Consider the following 14,442-nt stretch of genomic DNA (forward strand, 5'->3'; position numbering starts at 1 on the left):
GGGTCTCTACCCTGGAAGCAGTAATCATTCCACGGGAAATCGGAAAGCACATCCTCAGGTCGTCCCACCAAGCTGAAGCAAAATGCCAGAAGCATCGCCTCTTCGGTGGGTCCAGAGGGTGTACAGGAGCGATAGGACAGAATACAGAAATAAGGTTGTGATCGGAGGAGCCCAACGGAGAGAACAGTTTGACAGAGTAAGCAGAAGGGTTAGAGGTAAGGAAGAGGTCGAGTATGTTGGGCCGGTCTCCAAGACGGTCGGGAATACGTGTAGGGTGCTGAACCAACTGCTCTAGGTCATTGAGGAGAGTAAAGTTGTAGACTTTTTCACCAGGCTGGTCGGTGAAAGAGGAGGAAAGCCAAGGCTGGTGGTGAACATTGAATTCTCCGAGGATGGAGATTTCATCGAAGGGAGAGTGGGTCAAGATGTGCTCCACTTTAGAGTTCAGGTAGTCAAAGAATTTTACATAATTAGTAGAATTAGGTGAAAGATAAACAGCACAGATGTATTTAGTAAAAGAATGACAATGAAGTCTTAGCCAGATGGTGGAAAATTCAGAAGAGTCAAGGTCGTGGGCACGAGAGCAAGTGATGTCGTTGCGCACGTAGACGCAACATCCAGCTTTGGATTAAAATTGAGGATAGAGATAGTAGGAGGGAACAGAGTAGAGATTGCTGTCAGTAGCCTCAGAAACCTGTGTTTCGGTGAGTAAGAGAAGGTGAGGTTTAGAGGAGGAGAGATGGTGTTCCACAGAATGGAAATTAGAACGAAGACTGCGAATGTTGCAGATTTTTTTTTTTTTTTTTTTTTTTACGTCTTGGCCTATTGCGCCGGTAGGCTTCTTCCCGGTGGATCCTGATGGTCGGTCCAAGGCTTCTTCCCGGTGGGGCCTGATGGTCGGCCCAGCCCGTTCTGGCGCAGGCGAGTGTTTATAGTGGCGCCATCTTGCATTGGCTCATGCTGCCCTCCCAGAGCTCATCTTTAATCCTAGAATCTAGAGTCCGGGTTGATAGGTGGTCTTCTGGACAGCATGTGGGTAGTTTTAAGCCACTCGGCGGCGGCTGAAAAATCCCAGCTTGGTGGCACCGGTCGGGGATTGAACTCGCGTCCTCCTGAACGCGGGGCCATCTCGCTACTCGTTTAGCCACCGCCTCCTCAATTGATAAGAAAAAGGTCTGCCATGTGCCCTCTCGATTTCCTGCGTCCTCATAAGTGTACCATTTCCCCATGTTTTTTTTCCATCTCATTCCTGCTTTCTCATTTACACGAACATGGTGAGATTCATAAGCATCTGTCATTAGGATTCTCTCTCTCTCTCTCTCTCTCTCTCTCTCTCTCTCTCTCTCTCTCTCTCTCTCTCTCTCTCTCTCGCTCTCTCTCTCTCTCTCTCTCTCTCTCTCTCTCTCTCTCTCTCTCTCTCTCTCTCTCTCTCTCTCTCTCTCTCTCTCTCTCTCTCTCTCTCTCTCTATCTTTCTCTTTCCTTCTGGTGGAAATAAAATTATCATTATTATTATTATTATTATTATTATTATTTTTATTATTATTATTATTATTATTATTATTATTATTATTATTATTATTATTATTATTACTCTCTCTCTCTCTCTCTCTCTCTCTCTCTCTCTCTCTCTCTCTCTCTCTCTCTCTCTCTCTCTCTCTCTCTCTCTCTCTCTCTCTCTCTCTCTCTCTCACACAGCCGTTCCATCTTCTCCCTCCTCCTCTTTTCGTCGCTTCCTTCTTCATGGGCTATTGATCACCTTCCTCCTGCCTCCTCCCACTCATTCCATCTTTCTACGTCCTCCCTTGCTCTCTCAATCTTTCCCAGCATCCATCCGTCTATCTCCCTTCTCCTTTTTTTCCACTTCTTTTTCTTCTGCGTCTTGCTATCGCTTCCTCTTTATGTCACCGTTGTCGATCTTCCATAATTTCGCTGTCCCCACTCTTTATAGTATCTTTCTTCCTCCCCATTTTTCCTTCATTACTCTTCTCCTCCTCCTGTCTCCCTCCTCATCGTTCCTCCTCCTCCTTCTCTTCATGCCTGCCCTCCCCACTCCTGATCCTTGTCGTTCTCGTCCTTCTCTTCCTGTTTATAATTCAACATAATTTTCCACTTCCTCCGGTTATTCATACTCCAGATCATCTTCTCTTGCACTCCGACCTCCTCCTGTTCCTCGGCTTGATCCTTCTCCTCCTCTCCCTTACTGCTTGTCTAACTTCTAATTTTTATTTTACGTATTCCCTTCCCTTTACTCATGCCCCTTCTCTGCCTAAACCAACTGCTTACCATTTTCTTTCTTTTACCTTTCCTTCTAGATTCACTTCTCCTCCTCCTCATCCTCGTCATCGCTAACCGCCTGTCCAAGACAAACACTGCGCGCACTGCTAAGATCTCAGTAAACTCGGCCCTTCCACCCTATAACATGAAAGCTTTAAAGATGTCCTCAGTTTAGCCTCAAGTGAAGCTGGAGCTGCTTTCGATACTCCTGATATTGTCAGTAGCCTCCCGTGAACCGTTTTCATCGCGTCCCGTGATCCCACAGCGCACGAGGCGAATAAAAATGCCGACGAGATGATCCGTACTCTTGGCGGAGCCGACAGTAGTCCTGCAGCGCTAACGTGGAGGAGAAACCTAAGTAAGTCTCCCCTCCCCTAAATATCAGTGAATTCTCGCTCTTTCCCTTGTGTTAACATATTAATACATACCTAGATATCCAGTGTGTTAAGTAGTTAACTCAGTCTTCTCTCGCCCGCCTGCTAGGCTCTTGTTTAGGACTCACCGGCAACGTGTCTCTGTCCCGTCTGCCCACACACACACCTACACGTTCCCCTAACCACTCTCATCCCCAAGCAACCCTCAATATGTAATAGGCGCACCTAACATCACTAAATGTGGGGTACAAACTTGGCGGAGGGACTGTTTTATGGGCGCCATTTAAGGTAATGGGCTAAAAAGTAGCTTAGCCGGATGTTTTGTTTTTATATATTGATGATCCACGAGACATCCTAGAGTTAAATCAAAGTACGTGCTTATCTTTGTATTCATTCATACACACAATGATAATATTTCTGTGGAGTCTGATTCACTTATTAGAGTGAAATTATATTGTAATAAACAGTCACAAATTCGTGTCACTAGTAAAAATGAAACTAGTAATTTAAGTTTTGCCACCATGAAATATACACAAATAGATAGAAAGCTCACGAAGTCACAATAAGTGACATCACCTGCTGAAAGGAGTAGAAGTATGCTATTTTATGTATCTGCTACCCGCAATATGGCAGGTTGCTGCTGCCTCGGCCACAGATTATTGCCAGACTGTCATACTCGGCCGCTTATATTTCCCGACTTCCTGCCCCAAAACTATCTTCTGGGCTCCAATAATGAAACTAATTCATAGTTATTGTTAAAAGAGTAAGATCCTGATGTTTCTTGGCAATAGTTAGGCGTCAGAAACCGTTAAATACTATGCTCTGAGTACCACAATCTGGCAACGGTAGCTATACGTATTTTCATATTATTGTTCTGTTGCTTAGTGAATGCTGTGCTTAAGAAAAAGAATACTCATAATTTTAGTTAGTTTTTGGTTGTAAGGATTCTTTACGAAATACAAATATAACATTACCTTCTTTTACTTAGGAAACGTCCTGAATCCTGGATCGGCTATGTTGATGTTAGGTGCGCCTATTATTTACACGTTAGCTTGGTGCGCGACCCTAGGTTCTACAAGGTAGTTAGTTTAAAGTGTCCAATATTGAAAGGTCTTACGTGGTAACCATTGTCACATTAAATTCTTTTTGAAATTGAATCATCATTCCGTTCATTGAAATTTAAAGTTACGGTGAGTTGGCCGGCACGGCACACGGGAGAAAGTGCCTCACGTCCTTCTCCCTCTTTAAGAGTTCACGCTACCTTCTTCAAGAATATTTTCCCGTCACCCCCGGCGTGATTGAGTGTAGTCATCAGTCTAGTTTTCAGTCATTTCAGTCTCTTCTCCCCACTGAGCAGGGGGTTTCGACCCTCATCGTGGGGTGGTGGCAGCCTACCTTCATCGTTGCACTCAGTTACGCGGGAGTAGTTATCCAGTATAATTTGTCCATATTCATTAAACTAGATAATAATTTTCAAATTCATTAAAAAGTAAGAGTTATAACCCCCGTGAGATCCCCGGGGCACTACACTAAGCATGACCACGCTACATCTTTGGTTTGTTAAACATAAGTCAGAAGTATAAATACGAAATAGGAATAATGACCTACAATACCATCAAGGGACACTTTCCTAACCATTTGCTCTCAATGCCATCAGTGAGCGATATGTGTCCTGTTCCTACCAGACAACAACAACAGCTGTACGTACCCAAAACTAACACATGTGCAGGAGCAAGATCCATATTAGTGACTGGACCAGAACTCTGGAAAAGCCTTCCTTCCTACGTGAGGAGAGCACAGTCTTTGCTATGTTTTAAGAAAAGCCTGTTCCTTTATCTTCTCGAAGATGAATTCAATTTGTAACTATTTTATCAAGTGCTGGTTATGTCTTCATTCTTACTGTTTCTCTTTTATGGTAAATCATCTTTAGTGTCTGAGACCAATGTTTTAATGTTCTGCTTTGTTTTTACTATTTCACTTTTACGATCACACATTTTAAGTGTGTCTGAGACCAATGTTATAATATTTTACTTTTATTGTTTCACTTTTACGATCACACATTTTAAGTGTGTCTGAGACCAATGTTATAATATTTTACTTTTATTGTTTCACTTTTACGATGACTCACTTTAAGTGTGTCTGAGACCAATGCTTTAACTTTTCTTATTTCATTGTATTGTATTTTATCTCATTTAATTTTAATTTCAATCGTATTCTATCTTTGATAGTGTTTCATTTTATTATTATTATTATTATTATTATTATTATTATTATTATTATTATTATTATTATTATTATTATTATTATTATTATTATTATTATTATTATTATTATTATTATTATTATTATTATTATTATTATTATTATTATTATTATTATTATTATTATTATTATTATATCCTCGTTGAAATTTCCACGTGGTTTCTTCGCTGAGGCCTGAGACGCCAGAGCTTAGAGCGTTCCCACCGTCAGTGTCTCGCTATTACCAGTTGATGTGTTTTGTCTTAATATGTTGGACAGTTTGAATAATGTTTCACTCTTCCCGTCATTACTTTCCTATATTGGTAATCTTTCGCTTTCGCTTAAACGCCGTCTCCAATAATTCATCCCCTACCTACCCTCCTCCCCTTCCCCGCACCAACCTTCCTTCCTTCCTTCCCTCGTTCCTTCCTTCCCACCCCCATTTCCTCTTCTCACATGACGCTGATCTCCTTCTCCCCCTTCCTTGTCCCCTCCCTCCTCCCTCGGTAAGTTGCATTCCCTTCCCTCCCCCTCCTCCCCTTCCCGTCCTCTACTCCCTTGCCCCCCCCCCCCTCTTCCTCCTCCCTCGGAAAGTTGCATTCCCTTCCCTCCCCTTCCTCCCCTTCCCGTCCTCTACTCCCTTGTCCCCCCCCCGCCTCTTCCTCCTCCCTCGGAAAGTCGCATTCTCTTCCCTCCCCTTCCCGTCCTCTACTCCCTTGTCCCCCCCCCCCTCTTCCTCCTCCCTCGGAAATTTACATTCCCTTCCCTCCCCCTCCTCCTTTTCCCGTCCTCTACTCCCTTGTCCCCCCCCCCTCTTCCTCCTCCTTCGAAAGTTGCATTCCTCCTCCCTTCCCGTCCTCTACTCCCTTGTCCCCCCCCCTCTTCCTCCTCCTTCGGAAAGCTGCATTCCCTTCCTTCCCCCTCCTCCCCTTCCCGTCCTCTACTCCCTTCCCCCCTTCCTCTTCCCTCGGAAAGTTGCATTCCCTTCCCTCCCTTCCCGTCCTCTACTCCCCTTGTCCCCCCTCTCTCCTCCTCCCTCGGAAAGTTGCATTCCCTTCCTCCCTTCCGTCCTCTACTCCTTGTCCCCCCTCTTCCTCCTCCCTCGAAATTTGCATTCCTTCCTCCCCTCCTCCTTTCCCCGTCCTCTACTCCCTTGCCCCCCTCTTCCCTCCTTCCTCCCTCGGAAAGTTGCATTCCCTCCCCCTCCTCCCCTTCCCGTCCTCTACTCCCTTGTCCCCCCCCTTCCTCCTCCCTTACCTCCCTCTCTCCCTCCCCCAGTCCTCCTTTATTTTTTTTGTATCTCACAAGTTATTAGTTTGTCAATGGATAGCCAGGATAGGCACTGAAGTATTTTTTTTATATTGACTAGTGACTACCGCTACCGCAGTACCTCACACCGCGTACCGCACTGGGAAAGAATAAAAATGGGACCGCACTACCGCAACCGCACTACTCCGGAAAAAAAAGCACTATTGATTTTTCAGTACCGCGCCCACCTCTGATTTTTCTACCCATTTCTGTGGACAGGTGGTGTGTAAGACGGTCCAGCTTGTCTTTTTGGGCCTGTTGCCTTTCTTCTGAGAATTTTCTTTTAATTTCTCTTATTTCTGTTTGGTCTATCTGGCCCTCTGCCTCCTGGGCGATGATCCTGTTGATGAGTGAACTGGTAAGGCTGATGGAGTTTTGGTTCTCCTTATCAGCCAGCTTCTCAGGGTTGGTGATCCCCATTCCACCCATTCTTGGAGGAAATGCTAGCATATCCCTCTCCTCCTCCCCCAAAGCATGAGATTTCACCAGCGCCGGCAAGAATACATTCTTGACGGCATTTTCCAGTGGTCGGAGGAGTGGACTGATGCCGGGGATGGTGCGCATCATGAACGTCCACCGAAGTTGGATGCCTTCTCCTTCTCCTTCTCTCCTTCTCTCTCTCTCTCTCTCTCTCTCTCTCTCTCTCTCTCTCTCTCTCTCTCTCTCTCTCTCTCTCTCACCTGGAATAAGAAATGAATGGAAAAATAAAGAAAAGAAAGCATGGGCAGGAAAGAAGGAGAAGGAGGAAGAGCAGGATGAAGCAAGATTATTACTGCCAGATAGAAGCAATTACTTGAGTTTGGTCACACACACACACACACACACACACACACACACACACACACACACACACACACACACACACACACATACAGAGAGGGACAGAGAAGGTATGTAATTAAGCTAGGATGAAGGACAAAAGAAGAAGACTGGATAATAAACGAGAACACACACACACACACACACACACACACACACACACACACACACACACACACACACACACACAGTTGACAGTTAGTTTATTGACAAATACAAATGTGATCTGATATTCGAAGTACAAATTAAGAACGAAAAAAAAATAAACACAATTACTTTAATATAAACAACAATGTATTATCCATTATTTGTCCAAAAAGTAAACTAAAATATTTTTCTCTGCAAGAAGAGGGTAACACATATAATCTAATTAAAAATGTTGAGCACTTCATGAATATAACCACATAATTCACTGACATATGTGTCTTCATTCAACAGGTCACTCATGTTCGTAAACGCCAACATGGTGAACCTTGTGTGGCAGTGAGCACACAGTAGACAATCTATCAAGACATGTTGTCCTGTCTGTACTTGTTCCCCGTGCATTGACACACGCGTTGGTCAGCAGGTGTGGGGCTCCACCTCCTTGCCTCAGTTCTAAGATTGTGAGACATTAGTCTGAGTCTGGTAAATGATTCGCGTTTGTGGTCTGGGATACATGTACCTGTTCGATACACTTCATGCACTGTCACGGATGGGTTCAGGGTCGAGGTATATGTTGTGAACTTTGTTGAAGTATCCGCTTTTTCCTGCACATACCTCACATCATCATCTAACGGATCTATATCCCTTTCCCAAACAGCTGACCTTTCAATGAATCGGAAACCAGGTGTATTCGCTTCCCTACAAAGATTGTAAACGGAAGTGATAGGGTTCGTCCATATCTGTGTGTGCCTGTTTCCTTTTAATGGAGTTAAATCTTTTCTTTTCAATAAGGTGTTGCACTGGAGGAATACCTGCTTTTATCATGCATAGATTCGTGCTGGTATTTTTCCGTGCACCAAGCAAGCATCTCGCAAACTAATTATGTTGTTTTTCCAGTCCTTTTGTTTTCTTTGTGAACCACGACTCCGAGCTATACAGCAATGAACTCATTACTATTGCATGAAACACCGTTCTCTTATAAACAACACACACACACACACACACACACACACACACACACACACACACACACACACACTCCGTGGCGCAACTGGTTTCAGCGCTGCGCTGCCAGGCTTCACGGCCTGACAGGGGGGCGGTTCAAGCCCGCTCAAGCCGGATTCTTTCCGTTGACTAGGAGTCGTTACTGTCCCCCCCTTGAGCAAGGGGGTTTGGGTGTGTGGTGTGTGAGGTCCTGGCAATACCCAGAGATCGACGATAAAGAGCGCTTGTTCATGTCGGGAGGGTACCTGCTGGCGACTACGAGTCCAACGCGTGATCAGGCCGTGGTGAATTACACACACACACACACACACACACACACACACACACACACACACACACACGCACACACTGCTCCGGGAGCTCAATCGGTAGAGCGCAGCCCTGCAAGGCTTCACGGCCAAACAGGCGGGGGTTCGAGCCACACTCAGGGCGGATTCTTCCCGTTGACTAGTAGTAGTTACTGACCCCCCTTGAGCAAGGGGGATGAGGTGTGTGGTGTGTGAGGTCCTGGCAGTACCCAGAGATCGACAATAATGAGCATGTACTCGCTCACGTCGTGAGGGTACCTGCTGGCAAAAGCGAGTTCAACACGTGATCAGGCCGTGGTGAATTACACACGCACTTCATTTATTCCAGAGTCTACCCTCCTGTTTTCTACAGGAGTCCTGCGCGGTAAAAGGGCATGTGTTGAGCCTCTCAAGGTCGGCGGGGCGGGAGGAGGCCGTGGCTGACGGAGCCCCGGAGCACCTGCCAGTGTGTTCCTGTGTCTTCATGTGGGAAGTCCAGGTAAGGAAGCCAGGGATTTTACTGTGATAAGAAGCAGAAGTGCTCTCTCTCTCTCTCTCTCTCTGCTTTTTTTCTCCTATTTTACCGTCGTCCTGAACTTGTGTGAGTCGAGAGTTTCCGCACACACACACACACACACACACACAGAGAGAGAGAGAGAGAGAGAGAGAGAGAGAGAGAGAGAGAGAGAGAGAGAGAGAGAGAGAGAGAGAGAGAGAGAGAGAGAGTGTGTGTGTGTGTTCGTTCTACATTATAATTAATGTTATCGGAAACTCTCGACTCACACAAGTTCAGGACGACGGTAAAATAGGAGAAAAAAAGCAGAGAGAGAGAGAGAGAGAGAGAGAGAGATACATGTCAAGCTACTGTCGTGTCTTGCCATAAGATTCTACGTTTGAGACCATAAGTTTGTGTATAAAACGGTAATTAAACCATAAGAAAACCATATTTTTTTGTCATTCAATATTTATTTGTTTCAAAACAAATGCAGAATGAAAACACAATGTAAACACATGACACAGTATGAACACCACATAATGAAAAAACAGTAGTTTACTAAGGTTCTTGTAAACAGTACTGTTTTTCATTACGTGGTGTTCATTCTGTGTCATGTGTTTACATTGTGTACAACAGTACAACAAAGAGCATCAGTGAGCTGCAGTGAACCTACTGCAGCTCACTGATGCTCTTTGTTGTACTCGACAGTACAAGACCTAGCTTTCTTTAGCATGGTGGCAGTCACACGGAAGTCATAACAACACTCATCTGAGTTCAGTTTGATCTGCAAGAAAGCAGTCAGTGTGTCCGCACCCAAGCTGCTCCTGGCCTCAGTGTGGATCTTCCTGACCATTGAGAAGACCCTCTCACTGTCAGCGTTGCTGTGAGGGAGGCAGAGAAGGGCAGGCAACACTTTGCCCATCAAAAGGAACCTTGGTGCTCCAAAAGGGGTTTTCTTGCTAAGTATGTCCTTCCAAGCAGCATCAGGCTTCTTGGGTTGCCTTTCTTGGTCCACAGAAATCACTTCCTGATCGTTCATGACCTGGAAATCTTCCCACTCATCTTTCAATCTTCTTGGTCGATAGCAGGGGCGAACTTTGTTGCAAGGCTCACAATGTGAGTGTACGGCAGCTCCACCCTTTTGCTGGGGTTCAGGATCTGGAGGTCAGATAGGATCTCGGGAATTTGGGGGTCTTACCTACGTGGGTGAGGGAAGGAGAATGAGTGACGCGCCCGTTCAGACTCAAGCAGGGTGCACGAGGTACCTCCCCCCCCCCCCCCACCCACCCCCACACACACTAACCGTAACAGTAACCGTTACTCAGCACGCTCACATGAATTTGAATATGGCGCGTACGATATATTTCAAATTGTTTAAAACAAACTTATTAAAAAAAAACATCGCAAGCGGAGAAAAAACGTAAGATTTTCAACTCACGCCGTAAGACTTGAAAATCACCGAAATTACGTAAGACTTACGCAAAAAACGTAAGACTTGATATATATATATATATATATATATATATATATATATATATATATATATATATATATATAGAGAGAGAGAGAGAGAGAGAGAGAGAGAGAGAGAGAGAGAGAGAGAGAGAGAGAGAGAGAGAGAGAGAGAGAGAGAGAGAGAGAGAGAGAGAGAGAGAGAGAGAGAGAGAGAGAGAGAGAGAGAGAGAGAGAGAGAGAGAGAGAGAGAGAGAGAGAGAGAGAGAGAGAGAGAGAGAGAGAGAGAGAGAGAGAGAGAGAGAGAGAGAGAGAGAGAGAGAGAGAGAGAGAGAGAGAGAGAGAGAGAGAGAGAGAGAGAGAGAGAGAGAGAGAGAGAGAGAGAGAGAGAGAGAGAGAGAGAGAGAGAGAGAGAGAGAGAGAGAGAGAGAGAGAGAGAGAGAGAGAGAGAGAGAGAGAGAGAGAGAGAGAGAGAGAGAGAGAGAGAGAGAGAGAGAGAGAGAGAGAGAGAGAGAGAGAGAGAGAGAGAGAGAGAGAGAGAGAGAGAGAGAGAGAGAGAGAGAGAGAGAGAGAGAGAGCACCTCCTGCGCACCATGCTCATCACAGTATAATACCTGGGTTCCACCCTTCCTCACTGGTACTTCCCACGTCAGGACACGCGCACACACTGGCAGGCGCTCCCTCACACAAGCCCTACACCATGAAGAAGGCATCGCCCTCACGCCTCCTGCTTCGGGTGAGCGTTCTCCACTTCCTGCTGCTCCTGGGGATGGCGAAGGACATGGATGCCTTGACAACCAGGAACTGCACCGTGGGCTCCAAGGTGGTGGGAGAAGGGGAGGCTCAGATCATTGCCAATGAAAATTTGGTAAATGGAAGTCATCCAATGGTTGACTTGTACCTGTACCTGTGGCCTGAGGAAGGATTTAGGGGCATAGGTGTGGTGGGTGTCACAGGCCCAGACGGACAGGAGAGGCTGGCCGCGTGGTTCTCCAAGGACAACTGGTTCACCACTGTCAACTTTAGCATATGGTGGGAGTTGAAGTTGGATGTGTGGATCTCCGGTGACTCTCTGAGGTTCAATGCACTCCTTGGTGATAGTTGGAAGAAGTGTTTCTATCCGATTACCACCAAACACCTACATAGTGTAGAGGTGGTGGCTTACGGCCCCTCAAGATGGACCACCGATTTACCACCTCGCTGTTACTATTATGTGTATACCGGAGAAACCAACCCACAAGATCCTCCCAATTGCACGGCGCCTCCCCTTATTCCCGGAGCCATTACACCTCACCCGATTCCCGGAGCCAGTACACCCCAAGCCATTCCCCACACCCATTCCGGGAGCCACTGCAACCCCACCCATGCAATTAGAGGTGCAGGACTACTGGCCTTAGTGGTGGCGGTGAAGGCTGTCCTGATGCGGTGATGATGTATCGCACAAAACTGGAGGTAAGTGTGTGCGTGTGTGTGTGCGTGTGCGTGTGCGCGTGCGTGTGTGTGTGTGTGTGTGTGTGTGTGTGTGTACCTATTTCTTTTTATCTGTTTGTAGTATACAGAGCCTGATTTCAAGCTCAGTCAGTCCTGTCTCCCATTTTTTTATTTCTCCAACTTTTCCTTCATTTTATGGACACTGCCCGTTTCCACAACGTCTTTGTTTAGTCCATTCCATGTATCCACACTCCTGCATGGAAAACGATACTTCTTTATGCCTTTCAAACAAGTCCCCTTCCTCAATTTATTACTGTGTCCGGCCTCTCAGCCTTCTCCCTTCCATTTCGATTAAATCATTTATGCCCCACACTTCCATTCCACTCGTATTCCTGTGCAACGCTATCAGGTCCCCTCTTTTTCTTTTTTTCCTCCAATGTTGGTAAACCCAGTTCCTCTAATCTAATCTCACATGACAGGCTTGATAGTTCTGGTACCATCTTAGTCGCAATCCTGTGAATTCTTTCAAGTTTCGTTATGTCGTTTTTCTTGTGTGGTGACCAAACAACCACTACATACTCTGACCTTGGTCTAATCATTGTTGTTATTACTTTCTTCATCATCTCCCCATCCTAGTAGTGAAATGCCACTCTGATATTTTGCAGCAGTCTATAATATGTTTCTCTGAATATCTTAATCATGTGCTTCTCAGGTGTCAGTGTATCTTGTATTATAATTCCTTTAAGTCTTTTTCTTCCCTCACTGTGTCGATGATTGTCCCTCCCATCTTAAACACTCCACCTGGCCTATTATTACTCCTGCACATTTTCATTGTGTAGCACTTTTTTACATTGAACTCTATTTCCCATTCTTTACTCCATCCATGTATCTCATTGAAATCTTCCTGCAGTTTGTTACAGTCATCCTTATGTCTAATTTTTCTAAGCAGTTTGGCGTCATCTGCAAACATACTCATGTAACTACTTTTTTTTCTTGCATATCGTTTATATATATTAAAAACATTATAGGCGCTAACACTAATCCCTGTGGAACTCCTCTAGTGACCTTTCTCCAGTCTTATTTCTCATCTCTCATCACGGTTCTCATTTCTCTGTTTGCCAGGTAATTTTCATCCATTCTGTCATTTTTCGCCCCAATCCTCCTCTATTTTCCAATTTCCACAGCAGTCTCTCATATGGAGCTTTATCAAATGCCTTTTTTTATGTCCAAAAATATGCAGTCCGCCCATCTGTCTCTCTCCTGCTTTATATCTATCACTCTTGAGTAAACACATCAGATTTGTGACCAAGATTTACCTTGTCTGAGTCCAAATTGACTTTCATTTATTATCTTCTTTCCTTCTAGATGGTCTACCCACTGTCTTTTAATTACCTTCTCACGCAGTTGCACATGACGCTTGTCAGAGAAACCGATCTATAGTTCAAAGGCTTTTGTTTGTTTCCGCTCTTATATAATGAGACCACATGTGCCATCTTCCACTGTACTGGGACTTCCCCTACCTTGACTGAACAATGTGTGTGTGTGTGTGTGTGTGTGTGTGTGTGTGTGTGTGTGCGCTTGGTGTACATATGAAAACTGGCAAGTATAGGTAGGTAGGTAGGGGAGATAAACAATAATAATGATAATAACAACAATAACAATAACAATAATAATAATAATAATAATAATAATAATAATAATAATAATAATAATAATAATAATAATAATAATAATAATAATAATAATAATAATAATTATAATATCAATAATAACAACAGCACCACTTCTCCTGCCCCTACAGATGCGTCCTGGGCCAGACAACAGCTGGTGTGGTGTCATGAGACATCACAGGATCGTGAGACATCCCATCCTCAATACATACATGAATTTCGACACGGTACCGTGTCTTTCGTCTACTGCTTGTCGGGATCTGTCCCACCCAAGTTTATTTATAGTATTATAAAAGCAAGTGATGGCGCATGTATGTATATAACTAGGATATCAACAATCACTCTTCTTCTTCTTCTTCTTGTGACCTGTTCCGCTTTGCATCGCTTTTTAGGTCCTCCTTAGTATTTTTCTACACTTAGACGCTTCACGTTTTTACTCTGTGATAGTAAAGATTGAGTTCCGCGATGCGAAGATCAGGATGGGATGTCTTACGATACGGGATGACAGATGACACCCCACCGGCCGCCCCGAGTGCCCAGCAGGAGACTGACTGCAGCCTCCACGAGACCCTGGGAGGCTACGGGGACGGGTTGCCGGGCCACAGATTGTCTCTCTCATTCTATATAGCTACCTGCTCTCTCTCCTACTACAACACTACTACTACAACTATTACTACTACTACTACTACTACTACTACTACTGCAACTACCACTACTACTGCAACTACCACTACTACTACCCATACTACTACTACCAATACTAATACTACTACTACTACTACTACCACTACTACTACTACCACTACTACTGCTACTACTATAACAAATATTATAACTATTATTATTAATATTATTATTGCTATTATTGTTATATTTATCTTTATCTTTATATATTGGTGATATATTACACTTATCTGACTTTATATTGTACTTCATCAAA

General features: G+C 44.6%; 1 pseudogene; it reads right to left on the reverse strand.

Annotated features, from left to right (window-relative positions):
* The window catches only part of LOC126990326 (kin of IRRE-like protein 2), a 33,438-nt pseudogene extending 24,499 nt beyond the window's left edge, over positions 1 to 8,939 (reverse strand).
* Between the last annotated feature and the right edge of the window lie 5,503 nt (positions 8,940 to 14,442).

Source organism: Eriocheir sinensis, unplaced genomic scaffold (assembly GCF_024679095.1).
Source record: "Eriocheir sinensis breed Jianghai 21 unplaced genomic scaffold, ASM2467909v1 Scaffold1554, whole genome shotgun sequence".
Lineage (NCBI taxonomy): Eukaryota > Metazoa > Arthropoda > Malacostraca > Decapoda > Varunidae > Eriocheir > Eriocheir sinensis.